General features: G+C 43.5%; 2 long non-coding RNA genes across 4 annotated transcripts in view; one reads left to right on the top strand and one right to left on the bottom strand.

The window, feature by feature from the left end:
• The window catches only part of LOC121028707 (uncharacterized), a 44,880-nt gene that overhangs the window by 8,206 nt on the left and 13,188 nt on the right, over window positions 1-23,486 (bottom strand). Inside the window, exon 2 of one of the 3 annotated variants that reach the window (XR_005789397.1) lies at window positions 16,357-16,976. The exons of the other annotated variants lie outside the window; for them this stretch is intronic. This is a non-coding gene — a long non-coding RNA (uncharacterized LOC121028707). The remainder of the gene's footprint in view (window positions 1-16,356; window positions 16,977-23,486) is intronic. 3 annotated transcript variants of the gene reach the window in all.
• On the top strand, window positions 5,283-21,620 carry LOC121028708 (uncharacterized). Its single transcript, XR_005789398.1, has 3 exons — window positions 5,283-5,983; window positions 15,031-15,092; window positions 20,802-21,620. It is a non-coding gene; the product is annotated as an uncharacterized LOC121028708 (long non-coding RNA).

Raw genomic sequence — 23,486 nt, 5'->3', positions numbered from 1 at the left:
CTCCTTTCTCATGAAACTTAACACACCTTATTGGAATCCTCTTAATCTGTTCTGAGATCCCCATACCCCCTCTACTGGGAGCTACATGAGGAAAGATCCTGTTTCCATTTTGTTCACTCTTGAATGTACAACACCTAGCACATGCACTGACATATCATAAGTTTTAAACACAAAGATTCTGAAATGGACAAATAAATTTGATGGAACAAAGGCCATTACTGACTACTAAGTGAAGCTGTATCAGTAGAGGCCAAACTCATAGCTGACCCCAAAGCCCCTACTCTTGGCATCTTCAATTTACTGTCCATTGCTAAAGATTCTTTTCCAAATTCCAAAATTTGATTCCAATTCAAAAATTCAAAAAAAATCAACATTTATAGAACATGTGCTCTATGTCCTTCCTGCACTCAGAGCCATAAATAACTCCAAGGACAAGACTTGCTTCTTGCCCTAAATATGCATACAGTCCCATGGAGAACCTTTCATTTTGCCAACATGTTGCAATTCACATTCTCTTTAAATCCTTTCAGAACTGAGCTGACAAGGGATGCTTGGTAGTCTCTTAAGCATTTGGTAATAGCCAGTTGACTCCTATAGGACAACAAGGGGATTGAGACCTGAGGCCAAATCTTATTCATCATTATCATCCTGGTTAGCATAGCGTTTGGTATATAACAACAGGTTTAAAACTATCACCAAATGCGTGAAAGCATAAACAAATGAATGAAGAAATGAAACAAGTCAAGTCTTGGAATCAAGCTTTGGAATCGGGTCAGAGTCTCAGCAGGAATTCTCCTCTATCACTAAACAGATAAATGACTTAGTGACAAGTCCCTGTAGGGAAGAACCAGCCCATTTCACACACACAAACTGGCCAGACTTCAGCTAGCAGAGCATGGGGTCAGGGAAAAGAGGAGCAGGATAGGGTTTTCAGTGACTTTCAATTTTTCCATCACTGGACAGGTTCTCTCCTCTGTCCTCAGGTTTAGAGGGGAGACACGGGGGCAGTCACACCCATGGAAGAGTATTGATGGCTTCACCTGCTCACTGAGGCAAATCAGAGAGGTAGGCCAAAAGACAAAGAGGAAAATAGATCAAGATAGTGTTCACCACACATTTTCATTACCTAGTAGGAAAACCCTTCAGTGACATCTTACTTAAGATGTACATTGATAATCAGCGCCATGAATAAATATCTAACTGAAACAAAGATATTTGCTAGTTTCTATACCTTTCAAAATTAGAACAAAAATCTGAACAGAAACAGCTATCAAACAGCATCCTGCACACACACACACACACACACACACACACACACACACTCCTGAAATTTCCCCCTGCTGGCAACTTGTTAGTTATTTGAATAAACATTATTTCTGCCACATGCTTTAGCACCAAATAGTACCTTGTAGTCAGTTAAAAAACCTTTATCAAAGTTAGACTATGGTATTATTTTGACACCAGACAGTCCTTTGCTTTTGTGTAGAATCACAGTGTTGCCTGAACAGTGTACAATTACGCTTTTGTGCAGACAATCAGCAGGTCATTAGCGTACCGTACAAATCACCTTGGACTCAGGATGGAACCCTGGGGACCTGGAGCCGCAATAGACTGGAGAGAAGACATGGTGTTGCTGACAGTTACCTCTGATGGCAGTTAGAAAGGTATGATTGCAACCACATGACAGCTTAATACAACAGAGCTCTGAGCTGTTCACATGGCAAATTCTGATTAATGGTATCAGTAATCACAATGAATTTTTAACTTTTGGTGGAGCACTCCAATACATCCTGTTAGAATACAAGACTAACAAAGCCCTTTATGAAATTGCCATGTTTTATCATTCTTTTACTGCCTCTAGTTTTACATTTTGGTGAACATGATTATGACCCATAACATATTCTGATGGAGCAGGGACAGAGTCCTGCTGCACATTTGAAAGGCTCAAGAAGAAATTTTTGCATAAGAAAGTGAAAGTGAGATAACTGAAACTTGTTATGGGAATCAGAATTTGCTACTTTTGCACACGCACATATGTGCACATGCACAAACACACACACACACAGAATAAGGTCTATTTCACTATATCCACATCTGGCAATGATGTGGGCATAGTGAAAAGATTTCAGATTCCCTCCAGAAAGCCCTTAGGCTACAAGAAAAATCATCCTACATCTAATAAACCCATCTGAGATATATCTACCATATGGTAAAGTCTTGTTCTGCTTTATTCCAACAAATTGGTCCTTGGATTCTTCTCACAGCTGTTGCTGCTATTGTTTAAGTTGTATTGAGTCCTGGCAACGAGCAGGATGCTGTGTACAACAGTCAGGATCCCCACATCTCTGGCCTGTGTAAGTGTTAAATGGTATCACCTGTGATGAGGACTGAGCACCCAGGATATTTAAAAGCCTCACACATAAGAAGTGCTCAATAAATGGGGACCAAAAAAAAAGTTGTTTTAATTAGAATATTCTGGGAGTTCAATGTCAGGAGAAAAATGGGAGTGGGTTTCTAAATCCAATTACCACGCAGACAATAAGGATGCTAAAATAAGCAAACAATTAAATCACTTTTCCTCAGAATTTCCCCTTCACTATTCTCCCCCAGTTTGGTTTAGCTCAAGAAACACTGATATGTGCCCAGCCCTGTCCCAGCATGAGAGGCACAAAGATAAACGTGGCCACTTCCTGGCTATGAGCTGCTGCCCTTCTGCTGGGGAAATGAGACACCTAGGATTCTTTCCAAGCAGGGTCTTTTACCATTGCAGTAGCATTTAGAAAGTTTATTATACAAATCCATATCAGTAATATAATCCTGTGAAAGGAAAACATTTACTCTTCTTAATAGTTTTTTAACTTTATTGACATATAAATGACAAAGCAAAATTGTAAGATATTTACAGTATACATCATGGTGATTTGTATATTGTGAAAGGATCCCTGACCTAGTTAATTAACACATCCATCACTTCACATATTGATCTTCTTTTTTGGTGATAATTTATATGCTTAATTATACAATACAGTGTTATCAACTACCATCACCATGTTATACATTAGATCCTCAGATCTCACTAGTCTTACAGCTGGAAGTTTGTACTCTTTTTATTACCTTTCCGTATTCCCCGTACACTCATTATGATTAAAGTTAGTTGGCTTTATCATATTTTGGTGGCTTCCTATTTAATTTAAGTCTTCCATGAATAGAGGAGTCATCTTTTTATTTTGCTCTGATGCTACCGGAATTGTTGTGTGTTTTGAATATGCTGGTAAATAAATAAACAAACGAATAAATGTGAACTAAATTTATGCTTAATAAAAAATAAAGCCCATTCTAACAAGCTTATAGGTAATTCTTACCTTATATTTAAAATACACGTAGCTATCACCACACACACACACACACACACACACACACTCACACACACGCACACACACACATACAGTCCAATATCAAGAGATAATTTAATCCTCTTAGTCTATCTGGATATGTCATCTGCAGGCGTATAGCCAGACTTCCTTAACATGTTGAGTGGTTTAATATCATCGCTATTCTTGTGGAGGGTTTTCCCCCTCGGATTTTCCTTTACAATTTTATCAAATTTCAGCCAATTCCTTTCTGTAGTTTAAGTAAGACAGGAAGCCTTGCCAGCTCTGTATTAACTCAGGACCATTTCCTGTTAACTTGGGATTGAGGGGGTCACCGCCCCCCCTTCCTCCTCCTCTCCATCTTCCTTACTTTATTGCCTAGTTTCCCTCTGTTTTGTTTTGTTTGTTTTTTCCTGCTGTTCTTCTGAAAAGCTCCCTGGACCTATTTTCTAAGAAAGAAGAATACTAAAGAGAATGGAAGATAGGATGGGAAAGGTGAACAAAGATGAAAAAAGAAGAATTGTGAGGTTCTCTCAGTGTTTTAACCTCAGGTTCTATTTCTGTGGACAACCAGAAGTGGATGACCATTCTAGAAAGACTAAAAAGATCAAAAATGCTAGGAAGAGAGACAACGTCAAGAGATGCCAGAAGAGACTCTGCTAAAGGGAGGAACCATCTCAACTTTTTCCTTCTTCTTCTAATCTCTCTTTTCACAACTCACCTGCAGTGGCCTTTACACTCCTGGTGGGATGGAAACCCTTGGGAAGCCCAGAAGAAGTAGAAGGGACAAATGGCATAAAGTAAAATCCCACTTAGAAGCCAAAAACCAAAAACCAAAACAAAACCAAAAACACTTCCCCAGGGCCTCTAGATTCATTGCTCAAGTATTTTCCACTGCACCCCACCCACTCTCCCAGGCCACCCCACACCTGAACTTCTGGTTGAGCCAGAAGAGCACTTGGAAATTTGGGGGCAGGGCCAGAAGCCCAGCACAGCCTCAGGCAGTGGGCTCAGCCACCTCCTCTACGGCACTGGGAATGTACTGTCCCCAAAACACCCAACCCGTAAAAGTTAGATACAGAGAAGCAGCCAGCAATTTCAGAAGCAATTGGGGTTGGCACCAGCACTCACCCACCTTCCTGCTGGGCTCTAGTTGTGGCTATGAAACAGGGTGCAAGGGTGTCCCGGCCCTGCATCCTAACTTCCAGTTAAACCAGAAGCTGGACATTCAGGGGAGGAGCCAGGAATGTGGCCAACCAGGTGCAGGGACATTACTGCCACAGTTTCTATCATGGCCCACAACCAGAATCCAGGCCACACAGGTGTGTTTGTTGAACAGAAACATTATGAGATTCTGTTTAAAAAGAAAATCTTCTGTTCCAGACTCTGAACAATAATGGCTGTCATTTGTTGAGCGCTTGCTATGTATGGGCTATGTAATAGCCATGTAATAGATCTCCATGTAATAGATCATTTAATTCTAATAATCCTATGCAGTAGATACTATAATTATCTCTCCTTTCCATACTGGGAAACTAGAATTTAGAAGAGTAGAGAACTTGATTCAAGCCACTGAAGAGCCCGATCCAAGATTCCATGCCAGGTAGATTTGACTCCAACACCCACAGTTTTTTAAAATGTCCCATCATTTTCTTTTTCTCGTTATTTCTTTTTATTATTGAGCTATGGTTGACACAAAATGTTACATTAGTTTCAGGTATACAACATAGTGATTCCATAGTTCTGTATGTGATGCTGTACTCACCACAAGTATAATTACCATCTGTCACCATACAACGCAATTACATTACATTGACTATATTCCCTATGCTGTGCCTTTCATCCCCCTGACTTACTCATTCCATAACTGGAAGCCTGTGTCCCCACTACCCTTTGCCCATTTTGCCCATCTCCTACCTCCTCCCCTCTGACAAACACCAGTTTGTTCTCTGTATTTATGGGTCTGTTTCTGCTTTTGTTTGTTCATTTGCAAAACCCACATTTTTAATGATCAAGCGTAGGAAACCAAAATTCTACACCTTTGAGAGCACTCTTCCCTGGATGAGATTTTAAGTCATTTCGACCTTGTTTTGTTAGAGGGACAGAATTCAGTAGCCAGACAGCACATAGTTTTCCTCTATCTGACAATGTGCCTGAGGACAGAAGTAGATTCTAGAAATCAGATAAACAAGCATCAGAGATAATCCACTCACGAAGCAAAACTTGAGGGAATGTGTGGGTGGAAATGTGAATTCTAGGCTTAGTCTGGCTCAGAGTTGACTTGTGTCAAAGTTAAAGTATTTCTCTTGTCTTTCAGCAGCAGCTAATACAGGAAGATACACCCGCCATGAGCTTTAGTCGCAGCTCTACATAAATAGGTATCATGCTAATATCTGATATATTCAGGAGGTCCCTGAAGAGCAAGAACTTTACTCACTAATTCCTTAACTTTCCAAACCACATTTTTAGGAGAAATACTGACTGACCAACACCAAGGAGAAGCATAATAAAGTACTGGGAATATTCTGGAAACTTCCTGAAGAAACAGTAGATGCAATAAAGGAAGAAAAAGTCAACACTGCCTTTGTATCCAATGGCCCCTCGCTCTTAAAGTAAGAGAACCCGTATGATTTTACAGCAGTTTCAATAATAAATGTAATTGATAATTTAACATAATTATCAAATAAACATGTTGAGACAGTATTCCCCCATCCACAGAGGCCTTAAGAATCCTCATGATGTGATGACTTTGGGAGCATTAGGACTATTTATAAAATATTCTAGTCAGCCCAAACTACTATTATTACTTGTCCTCCCCGTACCTGTGAACTCCCAGGAGGCTCCTATTTGTATATTTATGATTACCAAGGGAGATCCCCGATCTGGCGAGGAAAGAAAGACAGCAAGACTCTTCCCCTCTCTCTCAAGGCCTCCCAACTCAATTGATGGGACTGCTCTGTCATAGTGAACTAGGATCTAACAGCAGGTATTCTCTTCCTCACCCCTTTCTATGCCACAGGCTCCTCCAAAGAAGGATGCCCTTCTAGAACAATTGTCACACAAAATGCAGAACTGGCACACCTCAGTTTCCATAAAAAAGTCAGAAGCCTAAGATCATATAAAAACAGCTTCAAGCCTACACAGTAAGCCAGCTCCCTATGCAATATAATTTGGAGCAAATCAAAAGATTCCAAGATATATACCCCTCAACTACTTTCATTCAGTCAGTCAACCATTATTTATTGAGCACCTGCTGTGCAGGGGTTTTTAGAAGATGGAAATACAATGGCCATAGGGTTGCCAGATTTAGCAAATAAAAATCTTGTATTTGATCTGGCAACTCTAAATGGCCAGCAAGAGACCATGCCTGCCCACAAGGACCTTACAATCTAGTGCCCTATGCATTCCCTAAGAATTTTTAAATCTATTAGCACCTTAGCAAAAGTGGATTTATCCAATTAGCCTCAAAGTGCAGAACTAAGTTTTGAAGGGAAGACTAAGGTCCAGGGCAAGGCAAGCATCAGTAGAATGTCACAGAGGAAGTAATAATGACTGACCCAAGACAATGCAATGGCTCTGTGCCTCTAGTTGGTGGCAGGGGTTAGGGGTAGGGTTGCCAAGTAAAGGGATCCAAATGAAGAAATTATTGCTGAGAACTCAGCTTGCTTCACCTGCATTCCAAATTAGTGACAAGTTAGCCAAAAATGTTGTCAAGGTTGGTAAACATCTCAATTAGACCTGAACAGAGCATCTAGTGGGATCTCATGCCAGCTTATGGTTTGGTGTGGAAACCATACAAAATGTGGTGGTTTTATAGGGTTTGAACCTGAAAGCAAGCAAAATGTGGTGGTTTGAGCTATGTTTTTCTTGGAGTATTTTAGGTACTCAGGCATAAAAATTCACAGTCAGGCTTGGGAGGTCCAATCTAAAACAATAAAAAGTTTTCACACTATCCTTTCAGCAACCACAAGGAACAGGCTTCCAAGAGAAGTTGTAGACTCTTGTTTGAATATCTTTTAAATATGGTTGATAGATGGACTATTTAGGCCATATTTATGTGACAAAAATTGATTCTGATATTGAGAGGGAAGAAAAAGGCTGTCTTTTCCTGGACCAATATTATCTACATAGGAAAAAGAAAGCAAGGGATTATTATGCATGTCATTTTGTTAATCATAAAACTAGTAAAAGATTAGTTCCATTGGCAGAAATATCTTGCTGTGAGCAACTCCATAGCATGAGTCTAAAGTGAGAGAGAGAAGAGTAAAATAATCCATTTTGTTTTACATGTCAGTTATTAAAGCCGCTTCAAAGCCTTCATGGAAAGATGTGGGGCACATATAAATGGTAAGTGCCACAAAAGAGGTGGCAGAAATGCAAAGATCCATTTGCACAGCAAACTTTACCACTTCCCTGACTAGTTATCTACAGTTTCCTAATCTTAGGATCCCATACTCTGTATTGTCTTATGCCAGTTGCAAAATACAAATTCCTGTTTCTCCATTCCTTTCCTTTCTTTGACCTCCTTTGTCTGAGCCAGGAAATGAAATGCCTCATGGGAACATGTAAGTGCAGGGTTAGAGCTGTACTAGGTTTTGAGTAATGTTGACTCTGTGATGGCAGAGGAGTGCCCTGCCTGAGTCCAAGAAAATAGACCACATGACCTTTCCCAAGATTTTCTTGCAGCTTCTGTGAGACTCATTCATTCGACCTGCAATCAAATTAAAATATTTACTTCGTTCTTTAGTTTGAAGAGCATAGTATTTCTTCATCATCAATGGAAATTCTATTGTTCTCACAATGAAATGAATTTATTTTTAAATTTTGTATTGCTTCATTTTATTTTCAAGGGGGAGAGAGAAAAATTATAAAATCAATTATGGTTTACATGAACAGAACAGTAGGAATCATCATTATTATCACACAACTCATATATTTATTAAGTTGTTCCAGGAAAATCTAGTTAATTTAGACCTGAGCCTTTGAAACATTTGATAATTCCAAGATGGGGAATTGACTGAACTTTTCCTTTGGTGGAAGTGAGAGAGTTAATAAATCTAATTAAGTGAGCTTTGCAGGGGGTGATTAATCTTAAGAAAACAAACTGCTTTCAAACACTCCAGTAATAACTGTTTCTGACAATTAATGAAACGATTACAAAGAATCCTGGCCTACTCATTAAAGCAGACCCAAGTTATAAGGTCTTGGCTACAGAATATTGGTCCCTGGATTATGTAAATATTTCCTAATATATTTTTTAATGTTTGTTTATGTATTTTGAGAGAGAGAGAGAGAGAAAAAGAGAGCACATAGGCAAGGGGGGGTGGTGTACAGAGAGACAGGGAGAGAATCCCAGGCATGCTCCATGCTGTCAGGTCAGAGCCTGACATTGGACTCGATCTCACAAACTGTGAGATCATGAACTGAGCAAATATTTTCTATATGGTAGGTTACACACAGTATTCTCTAATTCTGACATATTATGGTGTATAATGACCTTCCCTCAAATTAGCCTGCTGTAATGAAGGTTTCTCTGTATTTCTGTTCTAGAGTTGTATGAACCCAAGATGTCAGTCAAATAAGCCTAAATGGTCTTTTGAAGATACTTATGATCCATGCAATCTCTGTTAATGACTTTTACATATACATATGTCCCTTAAACCAATGGCACAATTGGATTAATTGGAAGCCAGTTGTCCAGCACATTGTGATAGTTGAAACTTAACTATGAACACTCATGTAGATAATCATGTAGATAATCTAAATCACTATCCAAGGAATATACAAAAGCCATACATTGAATAGTATGGTCAAATGTCTAAGGATTTCACAGGTAAACCCAACTTGTTCATGAGCTCTTCAATTAAATTGAGAAGCTAGCTGAAGATATTTTGTCTTGAAAACACCAACAATTCATTACAGAGCCCACAACCAAAACTCTTCATAATGTTACTTATGGGAACGATAGGTCTCTTTGAGTACTCTCCTTGAGGCACACTAAGTAAACTAAATGTAGAAGAATCCGTCTAACTACAACTTAGTTATAAATGCAAACAAAACAGAAAGATTGAGTATTCATCCAACATACATATATTAAGTATTTACTATCCATCAGGTTCAGTTATAAGCGCTGAAAACGGAAGATAAATATTACATGGCACTTACACCACAGCTTATTGTCTACTTAGGGAGACACAGGTTAATAAAGCAACAATGACAAAAAAACCCCACAAAACTACAAATACTATAAAAGAAATAAGCAGTGGGTGCTATGTAGTCATAAAGACAGACACCTAATTTCAAGCATCAGAGAAGACTTTTGGAGGGTTATTACTTGAGCAAAGCTGGAGAGCTGAGAACATAGCCTCGTGCACAATGAGCCAGGGAGGGCTTTCTAGAATAAGGGAATAGCAGAAGGAGATGCAGAAGGAGAAACCAAAAGGCCTTGTTAAGCATTATATTAATGTTAATGGTAAGCATTAGCTAGTACTTTTCACAAAGCACCTTACTAAGGATTTTACAGTCATTTATCTCATTTAATTCCACCATTACCAAATAAGTCAGTTCTATTGTCATTCCAGTTGTACAAAAAGAAAAGTGAGGATTCAGAGAAGAAATATAATTTGCTCAAGATTATGTAGCAGTTTGACTCGAGAACCCAAGATCCTCACCTCTAAGCTCTAAGCCTCCACAGGAATGCCCCAAACCCCAAATGGAGTTTGTCTTTGCTTTATAGGCAATAGGAGACCTCTAAAAATCTTAGGTGAATATACTTAAAGTAATCTTTTTTTTTTTAAATCCTATAGTCCAATACCTTGATTGCTTTCTGGTTAAATCTGACTTCCAACTTGAGAAAAAGAACAGTGACTTAAGAAGTCCCTTTGTGCATGTGAATCATAACCCCTGGAATTAGGACAGAGGTAAGAGTAATACTATTTCCAACAAGCAGAGATGGGAACTGCTGTCGGTCACTCTGATATGCTGTGTAGAAACCAACTTGGGCTGTCATGCCATGCATACATGGTAGAATACTTCATTTATAACTACTCTCATGGAGGTAGGGTCAGATTGCTAAATCTGAATAATTTAAATTCAGAGTACTTCTTCAGTATTCTTTCTTTATAATTGAAGGTTTTTAAAGGGCAAGATTTGCTTAGAACCATGGTTAAAATAGTAGAGTAAAACTACAGTGATCTAAAATGATCTAATTTTCTAGAAAATTACTACTTTCTACAAGCTGCATAAACTTTAATTAAAAAGACAAGGAAGCCTATTCTCTCCTCTCCTTACACACATATGACATACTAGGCCCTTGGGATTCTGGTGAAAGGAAAAGAGCAGATTGAAGACATTAGAATTTTTAGCAAAACTAAAGCTAATTAAGATGTAATGCTTATTTCCATCATTAAGGACCAACAAGTATCAAACATTGTTGCTTTTCTAGAGAGAAAATATGTTTTACTTGAAAATATGTGTGAAGTTAGTTTATAAAATAAACTGTAGAGGCAGGTTAAGTCACAAGTAACAACACACAAATCACCTCATAGGAACATGACAATAACGTTCTGCAGTTAAATATCACCAAGATGAGGATTCCTAAGAGGCTTAACACTGTGCTTTATGTATCTATATCCGATAAAATATCCCCAGCATCCTATTAAAAATATTTTGGTAGTTTCCACTACAAATTCTCCAGAAGCTGATCTTACCGGTAGCATATTTAAAGGAATGGATCAAGGAAAAGGGAGGCCACTAAGGTGAGAACAGACACTGAGTTTGAAAATAACCTCAGCAATTCACAGGATAGGATCTATGGCCACAAAAGGTTTCTCAGCCTAAGTAATCACTCAGGGTTTTTTGTTTTTGTTTTTGTTTTTTTTTCCTTCACCTGCTTTCTCTCTTTGCTTTCTTCCTTCCTGATCGCTCTCTTTCCATGGTAGTCCACCTTCCAAGCTGTTCCCAAACTGATTGTCTAAAATCACCTTAAAAGGACATATTTGATGCAAAGCAGCTTAGTGCACTCTGTCCTATGTGTAGAAGAAGCATTTGGGTAGCCTCCGTGTCAGTGTGAATTGGGCTGCCATGGAGGCTGGCCCACCGAGATTAAATGAAAATCAACTCTAATAGGGATGATGTAAAACAGAATAGCATTTTTTAAAAACACATTCAGATATCTGCAGGTATTCCTCCCATTCAACAAGTTCTGAAAAAAGCTGGACAGCAGCTACAGCTTCATAAGCAGCTTCTTGCTATATGATGTTGATGCGCTGACAAAAAATTGAGAAATGAGGGGAAGGATGTGCACACAGCACAAGTGTTTATGATTATGTACACATCACTCGTGTTGAGTACGTAGCTCAGCTATACTAACTATACTAACTGATTAACTGTATTTATATATATGGGAGGTGGTTTGAAAAGCACTAGAATGTGTGTGTGCATATGCAAGCAGAGTGAAATACTGTATTGTGTGTATAAATATCAGGTAGTATAAAATAAAATACCCTATAGTTGTTTGTTTAGGGACACATTTGGATTGAGTGAGCACTATAACAATCATTTCTTTCAAAGCCACCAAAACATCATACTTTTTTAGTTTTAATAAAGTCTAGTTTTTGGCAGTTCTTTTATCACATCTGTCATCCCCTAAGCTTTGCTTAGCCAAAGCACTCAGACTCAAATTTTGAAATTGTCAATATAGTCCTTCTAATATTTAAGTCTTAAATTATCTAAGCAGATTAACTACTCTTATTCTATGCCTACAGGATGCAGGGGTAAAGAAAGGCAGAGGAAATAATAACTTTTTTTCAGGCGATTAAGTTCCTGTGGAGGTTGTGTTTGGGGCATGCATTTGGAAAGTGGTCCAATGTATTTATGTAGATAACCAGGTAGACAAGAGGAGTACATACACTCCAGTATCTAGATCTGTAAGACAAAAAAAAATGGCTCCATCTAAGATGCTTAATCCTTGAGCTTTTAAATAAAAAGTTATAGTTCACACTGACACTTTCCAGTTTGCCAACTAGCAGTGGATGTCCTGAAGCCAAGAAAGATATCTTATAGAAACACACACACACAAAGGAAAGAAAAAAGAAAGAGAGAGAGAAAGGGGAGGGGGCTCCTTTTCACAGCAGTGCCTATCTGTGTGGTGACCTCATTTTTGCTACGATCTCCCTTTGGAGATCAAAGCAGGATTAATGTGATTCTTTACTGTTTGCCCTGCACATCTCAGAGCTCTGGAGACTTCGGAAATAAGTGGAGATGCAGCCCTGGAACACAAGGGAAACAGAATAGGAATGTGGTGGGTGAACAGTCCAAAGGATAACGATGAAAAGTTATTTGGGATTTGGGAAGCAATGCAGAATTTAAAGTCCTTTGCATTTTTAAACACCTCTGCTTTCTCTTTTCTCATTTTCTGGGGCAAGGCTTTTGGCTAATTGATGAGGCCAGCACTAAATGTCATATTAATAAGTCTCCACAATGACCTTCTAGCTCATTGGGAATGTTTTGCAGCTGCTAGTACACATAATAAGAGAATGGCACCCTGCATGTTTTCACACTAAAGCCCTTTCGCGTTACAACCAGGCATTTATGCAGAGGATTTAAAAGAAGGGAAAATCTTCCAAAATATCAAAATGAGCTTTTGTATTTCCACCGCGTGTCACATTCCTGGATGCCGGAACCCCTAAAGAGTGTTTCTGCAGCCTTTCAGAGGTGCTCGTTGTTTTCTTGAGAAAAAAAGGCAAGTCTTATATTCCTGGGATCTCCGAAGGTGAAGGAAAAATCACTCTCGTTTTTAATGCTTAATGTATACACCTCTTGGAGGGGTAGAGAGAGCCCCCCTCTGCCAAACCTGACTGTGATTTCAGCTGCATTACCTAGAAGAGGGCGCTGCAGTTTTTAGGGACTCGGTACAGCAGGGGAGAACCGGATTGCGGGGGTAGGGGCGGAGGTTCTCTCAGTCAGGGATGTGACCCCACGGTCTCCACTCTTGGTTTACGTAATTCCACCCCAAACTCACCTTCTCCGCAACTCTGCACGCCTAGCCACACAAAGACACTCGCACAACAAGAAGTCCCCAACTCCAACAGCCCATTCACTACTAAGCTAAGCCCTGGTTTTTCCTGCGAGCACCTTCGTCTTGTTCGCGCTTCCAAGTTCCTTTAGGTTAGTGCTCGAAGACCATTTTTTCCCCCTTCCACCAAGTCTTTCCAAACCCAGCTGGAGGCTACGTGGCCAAAGCCCAAGAAGTGGCGCAAGAAGAAGACACCTCATGACACGCTGGGGATAAAGGTCTAGATAGGACCCAAAGGCGGGGACCCAGGGGCCTTCCCACGCGTATCCCCGCCCTGACACCCATGGAGGTTCCACCTCCTTTTGCGTAACGTCCAATACGCCTGTCCCCTGCGGAGCGGCGGGGAGCTTGGAGTCAGGCTGTCTCCAGGGCCAGGAGTGCGAGGCCAGGGGTCTCCTCTGCTGCAGTCCTCGCAACCCCGCCCGAGAGCTCAAACTTTCGCTTCTGCGTCCTGGCGGCGCCGGACTCCCGCTGCCTGCCCCGAGCTCCCACCTGGAGAGGGAATTCAACCAGGAACCCGGTGAATTGCCTCAACTGGATAAGCAGCCCGCTGGTGAAGCTTTTTGTCCGGAATACAATTCCCAGGGCCAAGATGAGGGAGGAGGAATCTCTCTCAGTGCCTAAACACGCTACGCTCACCTCCAGTTGTTTTAATCACAACAAACACTAGCAAACTGGACTGTCCTTGCTTTATTTAGCTACAGCTGGCGGGGTTGATAATTGTTTTCTCATTATCATGCTAATTTGTTAACAAGGAAATTTTCCGTTGAACAGGGATTATTCCGGAGTCGGTAACTAGGAATCTTGGCTGGCTGAGGGACTCAGCCCGAAAATTCTGTTGGAAAAGCTCCCAACATCAGTATCAGCCCACCCACCTTCCCCCTCTCATTCCCTATTTTTACACTATTATTCTTTCTGCAGCCCTGGTTTGCACAGCGGTGGCCTATCACTCGGAAACCATCCTGTAGCTAAAAAGGATAGTAGTTAGAGACCCACAATTCATTTTAAAAATGTTAAGTTTTAAAATATTGCAGGGTGTTTTTTCCCAAAGTTTAAAGGACCACCTGAAAACTCAAGTACAATTAGTCGCTGTATTTTAAAAATTTTTTTCAACGTTTTATTTATTTTTGGGACAGAGAGAGACAGAGCATGAACGGGGGAGGGGCAAGAGAGAGAGGGAGACACAGAATCGGAAGCAGGCTCCAGGCTCTGAGCCATCAGCCCAGAGCCTGACGCGGGGCTCGAACTCACGGACCGCGAGATCGTGACCTGGCTGAAGTCGGACGCTTAACCGACTGCGCCACCCAGGCGCCCCAGTCGCTGTATTTTAAAGGACTTTATATTGCTGAAAAATTTCTAACCGTCGGTGTCTGACTTTGCAAAATATAGGAGTTAGAATTTAGTAAAAGTTACTTACTAAAGCGCAGTGGGAGCCCTGTAAGTTTTACAGTTTCTGCCAAGACATTGCTAATATGTATGTATGTATTCTCATGGGTTGTATTTTTTTAAGCTCTCATTTTTAAAACTTCATGTTTTGGGCATGATTCCTTAAGTTCCTATTAATATGTGATCTTTTTAATCCAGCAGAAAATCGAAATTCTAAGGAAGGGAAGTGCAGGTTTCAGCCTCTCTTCACATCGTTACAAGTAAGGTTTACCAACTCTTTTGACTTGTATTTGCTAACTTAGAAAACTTTAAAGGTAAATTTGGAAAATTAACTTGAAAGAAGCACATAACAAAGCGTGACTTTCATCAGTTTTTTTTTTTTTTTTTGGAGGGAAGGGTGTTTAAATCAGTTAAGACCCACAGAGTAATAAAATTACATAGCATTCTGAAATATATAATATGGGGAGGGCTTTAAAAAATAATCCCATCTAACATTCCTTGCATATACACAACTAGCAAGAAGTCCACAACTACCAACAGCCAGCATTGCTTGCAAATTGTATTCGATTGAAACTCTGCTGAAGAGTTGATCTTTCATTGTATTTTGGAATTGTGTGAAGGTATGTATGTACGGGATCTATGTATGTATAGTTCTTATACTTTATATATGTTTAGACATGCATCCCTTTTAAATGTTTACGTGGTTAGTCACTTTAAGAACAGCAAAATAAATTATACGTTAGCTCACACTATCTCCCAGGTATTCCTAAACACTGATGAACAAAAATCTTTATATCGGAAATGAAGAGTACCCATTTAAAGGAAAGAATGGAAAGGGGAACTCGATTTATTCTCATTTGTTTATCGCTAGACGTTCCCCCCACCTCTCCACAAATTCATTTGAATAGCTTTCAAGCCGGAAAATGGAAATGTGGCTCCTGCCCTCTATTTCAGCGGCAGCAGCAGCGTCCTGGCAACAGCGCAATTTTCTATCATCAAGGATAAATGGCATCGAACAGAACATTCTGATAAAAAAAAAAAAAAAAGAAAAGAAAGAAAGAAAGAAAGAAAGAAAAAAAAGCTTCAGCCCAAGGAGCCCATGATTGCTGGCCTTCCTGTCTGTCATCCCTTTACAAAATCCTCTCCGCAAACCTGAGCGGCATGCTGTCAGAGCTAATAACGTCTTCTGGGGGGGGGGGGGGGGGGGGGGGGAGCATAGTCTTCCCTGCACAATGTTCCCATTTATTAAATCGAGTGCTTATTTTAAAATTGCAAATATCTTTGTTTGGTTCACGGCAAATTAAAACCAAGATGCAGGAAGTTACATGATGCAACAACTATTCGTGTCATATCAAAGAATCAAGCCGCTATCTCGCCCTTCTTTGGGCTAAGGTCGGTTGAGGGGGAAGGGGAAATCTGGGGGAATCGAGGGTAAGAGGTTTTTCGGAGGAAAAATACAAGTCTGCTCTCCCTGCAGGTAAGCTGAGAGTAATTGAAAGCCAGAGGAACGATGTCCGTTCCTACCGGGGAGAATGAGCTCACTGCGATTCCGGGAGCGCGTGTGGGCGCGGTCCTCCGCGCGACGCCGCACGCGGGTCTGCCAGAGCTCAGCGCCCAGACTCGGAGCTTTCCCGCGGGAGGCTTAGGGCGTAATGGTGGCTATTTGTCGCCCACTGAGATCCCTTTCCAGAAAAGGCCATTCTGCTCCAAGGAGATGGATCTCTGGGGTCTCCGTGCCCTCACTGGGGGTCTTGGAGAGGTTTAGAGGACATCCTTGCAGGCGTTCCCTGAGTCAGGCGCTTCTCCTGAGAGGTGGGGGCTGGAAGCCGCGGAGCAGCCGCCCACCCACGCAGGCGGGCTTGCAGGTGCTGGCCTTGGGCTTCTTAGCGGCCGGGGCTCGTGCCTGGGAGTGCGCCGTCCGGCTTGACTGGTGACCGGCTCTACTGCCCATAGAGTTCTTGGTCCATCCAACGCTCCTGCACTTTGGACAGAAATCCACATGGCCGGCGTGGGGGGGGGGGGGGCGGAGGTGGAGATGGCAGAAGCCCCAAAGAGAATGGGGAGCAGCGATGCTGGTACTCTTCCCGTCGCACCAACCTCTGGGGATTTTTTTCTCTTAATTGAGGAGAGATGAGGGAGGGGACCTAAAATGAAGAGAGAATCAGATCTTAATATCCTTTAAAGTTGGCCCAAAGAAAGGGAATAATGGAGAGGCATGTAAAGGACCCCAAAATTCGGGGAGACCCTAACAAATAGAAGCCGTGGACCGAAGTCTGTATATGAGAGAGTGGGGCGTGCGGGGGGACGGGTAATCAGCTTGGTTTGCAAGGAGCTCCGGCGGCTGAGAACGGTGGGAGGAGGGGAATGATGGGGAGACCTTTGTTTAATGAGGAAACCTAATTATTGCGCATCTGGAAGTCTTGGTCCCAACTAAGAGACGGAGGCGGGTACCCCCGCCCCCACACCCGAGATGCAGTGCGCATGCCCAGCCTTCGGATTTGCATGATAAGGCTCACACGTGAGTCAGCTGTGGCTGTGCCTGGGCCCGCTGTGGCAACCAATAGAATCCCGATCTCCACTGCGCCTCCGGGTCACATTGACAACTCGGTTTCCCCCCACAATAGGCCTTTAAAACCCATTTTAAAAATAAAAAAGAGTACTTTAGTATCGATTCTCGCCTTCGCACGCTAGATTTCTGTGGGAAATAGACACATTTTAGAACTACAAATACATTTACTACAAGCAAGGGTTAAAGTATTCAGAATTTAAGAGAAAGTTATTAGACTGGAGAAAGGAGTCTGTTCAAAGAACACTGGCGGGAAATCAAGAAATCCTGGGACTGCTGCCTTCAGAACCCTCAGACTTGCCCGAAGTTGAATCTCTAGAGCCTTGTCTGTCACATGAAAATCCCACCTACCTCATTGACCACATGAGCCCCAGAAGCAGAAACATTACCGTGTACAAGCGAGCCTGTCTTGGGAAACCAACCCCAAACCCAACGCTTTCTCCATTCGCATCACCAGCCCCCACGGTTGCCTGGGAGATGGGAAGCTAGAACACCTGCATTTCATCCTTCTCCCTTTCCCAGACACCAAAGTGGTCTATGTACTGAGGTCCATGTGTTAGCTCCCACATCTGTGAAATGGGGCTAATTAAAGAAGGGCAGAGGGAACTAGAAAGGTAAAGAAATGACATAAATCTCCTGCCTGTCTGGGCCTCTCTCACCTCCACCCAAGCTCTGAAGCTGGAAACTATGAGGTTGATTCTCTGGGGCTGCAGAAGGGGTGGGCCAGATGGGAAATATTACCTATCCTGCCCCTTCTGCACACTAACACTGCTGCCTGCCCTCTGCAGCACCCTGACGGTTACCAACCACCCTGTACTCTTCCCACCATATAGCCATGCCAGAATTACTGCCCACAAATGGGCCTCCAACAGTCCTGAGGGCGCGCCCGTCTGTGACAGGAAAACTGCCTGTTCATATCACTGAAATAAAACAGGTGGGGATTATTATGTGCAGTTCCTCTCCCCTTTTGTGTAATTCACAAGTCTCCAACATAGGATTAGGCTTCAAATGCATTTGGTCAGGTACACACTTTTTAGCGCTCAGCTCAAACAATGTTAAAACCATTCCAGCAGTGCCTCTGTTTGTCTCTAAGGTCTTTCTTTCTCACCCTCCAGGCCTACAATTATAACTTTTTTTTTTTTTTTTGGAGCATATGAACGACAGTCGCGCCCCAACCGTCCAAAATGCAAGGCGCTAAAAAGTGGACTTCAGGGGCACCTGGGTGGCGCAGTCGGTTAAGCGTCCGACTTCAGCCAGGTCACGATCTCGCGCTCCGTGAGTTCGAGCCCCGCGTCAGGCTCTGGGCGGATGGCTCAGAGCCTGGAGCCTGTTTCCGATTCTGTGTCTCCCTCTCTCTCTGCCCCTCCCCCGTTCATGCTCTGTCTCTGTCTGTCCCAAAAATAAATAAATGTTGGGGAAAAAAATTAAAAAAAAAAAAGAGTGGACTTCAAGGTCTTACTTGTTAATCTAAGATCAATATTATTTGACCAATAAGTATTAAAATGACATACTGTTAAGCATTTAGCTGCCAACATCCATGTCTGTTTTCTAAGGAGATACTCACTTGGTAGTCTCTGTAGAGAGAGAGAGAGAAAAAAAAAGCTTTATCGTGATTGTGTTTGGAATTGCCTTTGCAAAAATTAAGCTTTCTCTTAAATTGGCTCAGTAAAATCAAGAGGTTTCAAGATGAGATAGCCACGTTGTTTTAAATCCTTCTTGACCATTAGACTTTAGGATTTTTCTTATAACTGACTTGTCTTTGTGCTTTATGGAAAATAAGGGTGTATTTGAAAGGAAATACAGACTTAAAAGAAAGTCCATCAGCCAATCAATAATTGCACTGTCCCCAGTTGAGGCAAAATCCTCCTTCCCTGTGTTGGGAGTGGCTGCCATATGAAGTTTACCTTTTTGACCATGTGGAGTAAAATTGAACCAACATACGTCTCATTCATATCCCAGCTTCCTTCTTGAGGCAGGTTTCAGAGCAGTCAGGGGTCTAACTTTAATGACAACTCACTGTCACCTCTAAGAGAAGGAAAGACCAGCAGGCTGGAAGTGAGGAAGGGAACACTGAGGTGTAGACTGAGGACAGTGACCTGGAACCCAGTGAGGCCACAGCTTCAGTGTCTGGAATTGCAGTTTACAGGCAACCTCAGCTCCAACCCAAACTATCTTGCAGTCACTTTGTCTCCCATCAGTGTGGACCTTAGGATACCTACTAGCTCCTGCCCATCCCAACAGGCATGACTGGCCATTAGCACCTTGTGCTATCAGGGCTTCTTAGTAAACCAGCTGAGCTGGGAGCAGATCCTTCCCATGTGGGGTTGTACTGCTCTTATTTGAGTTGAGACTGGTCAATTTAAAGGGAAACAGCAAAATGGAGGGGAGGGGGGAAGATTATAAGAATGCAACTGACACTGTGAAGGCTTCTGGAACCAATGCTGCCTCCTCCTAGAGGACTCTGAGGATGGTGCCCACAAATCAGGTGGAGCAGGACAAACTTCCCCTTCACGTTTTGGGTCATCAGGAATGAAGATTTGGGGTGGGGGATAGGGGATTCCCTTTTCTCTAGCAGGTCAATCAGGGAACAATAAGGAGGCGAGGGGGCTTGGCACTCTCTCCCACCCGGACGACTTCTTCTTGAGGCGCCTAGACTGCAGGTCTGCCCCCTACCTACTCTCCGGATTAGTCTCCGGTGTCTGGGACCACTCCCACCTCACAACCTCCCCCTCCCCCCATCCCGTGGGAGTTATTCTGAGGACACTAAAGGTGCTCGAGGAACTTTCCTCTATCTCTTCAAGACCAGGCAGCTAAGCCTAGCCAGTCAGCCTGGGGGGCTCTGGACGAAGCGCAGGACCCTTTGGGAGTCCTTCGGCCCTTGGGCAGATAGCGAGCAGATAGAGCACGCATTGCCCTGGCTAGCGTTTTCAAACAACACGGACTACAGGCTGCATCTTGAATATGAATTAGCCTTCTGCGCTGGTGTGAATTCGCTTTGAAACTCAACTTGTCAGAGTATGGTTTTAATTAAACGTCTTCGGCCCGAAAGATTATATGTTTTGTAAAGTATATCCTAGCATGAAATTTACTTCCACAATCTGAAATTAGATTTCTTGTAAATGTTTTCATAAAAAAGAAATAGGAAGGGGGTGTGTGTGAGAATGGAGTAGTTCATACTCGCCGCGTTCTTTTAAAACGTCCTGCCAAGCCGGCCGGGCGCCCGACGGGTCCCGGGTCGGCCCGCCAGCCCGGGCCGGCACATGGTAGCGACAGCGCGCCCAGGACGCGCGGAGTAACCCGAACCCGCCCGGGCAGGCGCGGCCGGCGCAGTGTTTGCAGTTGCAGACAATTCAGCAGACAGACAAGTTAATCCCGCACTGATTTGTTTTGGATCCATCTGTAGGACGCCAGATACCCCGTTCGGCTGCTGCTACAGACACCTGCCTCTCTCCCCACCCGGCACCGCTGTGCCTATCCCAGGAAAAACAGAGAAGAGGAGTTGGGTACAGGACGACCTCTACACCATTCAAGACCACACTTCAGTCTCGAAATTTAAAGTTCGCCTTTAAGAATTCCTGGCTAATATTTAGAACAACAGCAATGTTGATCGGACAGCTTCTCACAGACTGTCTAGAACTGCTCCAAACCAACCTCAAAGCTTCTCTAGACGGGGAAGGACCCTTATCGGGTTCTCTATCACCTACCTGGGGGCATCTATCACCGGGGTAGCCCTCAGAGAAAAAGGGCCCTATTTCCCAGCATGGGGGCAGGGAAGGTGCCTGCACACGCCGCGTCTTTCTATTCAATACCGAATTAAGAGCTGGGTCCCGGTGGAATTCTCTTTTACTAACTACTCTCCGAGGAACCCGCCAATTCTGGCGGGGTTTGCTGGATTCTAGTAAAACTCGGCTCACATGGGGTGGGATGTGATGGGGAGGAGGAGGGAGGGAAGCGCATCTCCTTTCTTCTAGATAATTGGGACCCAAGAAACGAGAAGGGGGTGGCGCAGTAGGGAGAGTTACTTACCGCCCTCCACCTGAAATAAGCAAGACCAATAACGCGCCTCGCTTTTCGCCCTGTTTACTCCATCCCCATTCAGTGATTGGCAAAGCAGGCCCTGAAGGCAGAGGCAATAATTGCTCCGCGCTCTCCTTACTAGGGATGTGTGTAGGCATTTGAAGTGTACTAAAAATAAACGAAGGAGCGAGAAAATGAAAAGGGGACAGAGTGACAATTTGTGGCAATTAAAGCGTCTGCACATGTTGCCGGAGGAGCAGGGACCCACAGCGGTTTTTGTTTTCTCAGGCCTGATGATGGGACTGACTCGTTAGGGAGTTTTCGTCCCAGGGTGTGTGGGTGTGTGTGCGCGCGCGCGTGCACACACGCTGAAAAGTCCGTGGGGGGAGGAGGAAGCTGGGACCATTTCTGCTCCCCTGAAAACACAGTTTTTCTCCGGGGAAGTGCCGGGTCAAGCTCCCTTAACCGCTCACCCCCTCCCTACCTCCACCCCCGCACTCCAGCGGGTCTCAAGTGAGAGCCTCTAGGTTCGCACTCAGCCGGCCACCTCTTCCAGGAACTTTGGAGCAAGTTTTCAGCTCCAAAGTGTCTAACCTTAAAGGGGAAACCTTAAGAATGACAATAACGTTTATCTCACAACCACCGAGACGCAAGGATGAGGGGTGGGAAGGGAGAAAAAGGGGGGCGCCCAGCCAAATCAAAGCTTGGGAGACATTTTGACAGCGCGCTTGAAATATTACTCTTAATTTTTGGAAGACTTTCAAGAAGTGAAAGGGGGATGGGTGGGGGTGAGTGGAAAGAACCACAACTTTCTCCCGTCACTCCAGCATCCAAACAGGGAGGGCTCCAACCTCTGCCAGCGCGGGAACACACAGTGGGAAATTGCTTCAAGATACAGCAGAACTCTCTTCTTTCGCGGGACCCTACCTGAGCCTCGAACTTCGCGAAACGGCGGGTAGAAGGCGTCATGGGTGTCAAAAGTCTGCATAATCTCAAAACTGGCCATCAGAAGGGTGACCGCAGGCCCTGCGTTCCTCCTGGGCCTGGCTCGGGCCTCCCAGAATCGCACCCAAACTGGCGCTCCGTGTTGATCAAGCCCCCACCCCCACCTCCCCCCATCCCATCCCTGTCTAGGACCACGGAAGGGGGAGGGGGCGACACTGTGCAGCCACCGCCGAAGTCCAGCTCGGGCTGGCTTCAATGAAAGCTGGCAAATCCAGCGAGTCTCGCAGAAATTTTCTTCGATCCTAATTCAATTTTAAAGCGGATTTTTACTATTAAAAACGCTGCCGAGCAACACATTGAATTAATCTGACTGTACGGTTTTAATTACAGTGAGGGTTTCTCTACAAATCTGTACAAGACAGTGGCTGGCTCTTGGAGGATCTCTGCCTCCTGAATTCCATTATCCAGCCTCACGTTCCCCGCAGACAGCGGCGCGTGGGAGCCAGCTGCGGGCGCGGGCGTTCCTGTCGCCCTCAGCTTCTGCCCGCCCTCCCGGCTCCTGCCCTCCCCCGTCCTTTCTTTCACCCCAGCCCCAAAGAGAGCCCTGGACGCCTGCCTGTCTGTTTGGGACTGCTGCACTGAAATCCTGAAACACTATGCTCGCTTTTTAACTCTCGGGCCCAAGACCTTTGAGCTTCCAGAGGCTCATTCTTAAAAGGGTTCATTTCTCGGGGGAGGGTGACCTCTTTTGTAATTTTTAAAGGTTCCTCCTCCTTTGACTTTGCAGCTGTTAGAGAGAGCAACAAGATGCCCTAAGGGTTTGAGGGGAAAGCAGGTTAGGGATGGGAATGAGATGGGGAGAAAGGTCCAAGAGAGAACACTAACTGTGGCTGCTAGGTGTTTGGGTCCAGCCATCCCCCAACCCCCAGAGCAAAGAGGACTGCTTTTATCAGACTTGGTTTTATTTGCTGAGCAACAAACATTGTGGGGCAGTGGTCTCCAGAGAACTGGATAGACAGGAAAACGAGGGGAGGTACTCTCCAAATGAAGCAGATTCACACTCATTCTCTCTTGTTCACTCCCTTGTATTTTTCAACTCTCTTTGTATGTTCCCAGCTTTTCTACT

The sequence above is a fragment of the Herpailurus yagouaroundi genome, unplaced genomic scaffold (genome assembly GCF_014898765.1).
Source record: "Herpailurus yagouaroundi ecotype Mexico unplaced genomic scaffold, PumYag 100, whole genome shotgun sequence".
Lineage (NCBI taxonomy): Eukaryota > Metazoa > Chordata > Mammalia > Carnivora > Felidae > Herpailurus > Herpailurus yagouaroundi.
The sequence above is the reverse complement of the archived record's forward strand: the minus strand, read 5'-3'. Positions and strand labels throughout refer to the sequence as shown.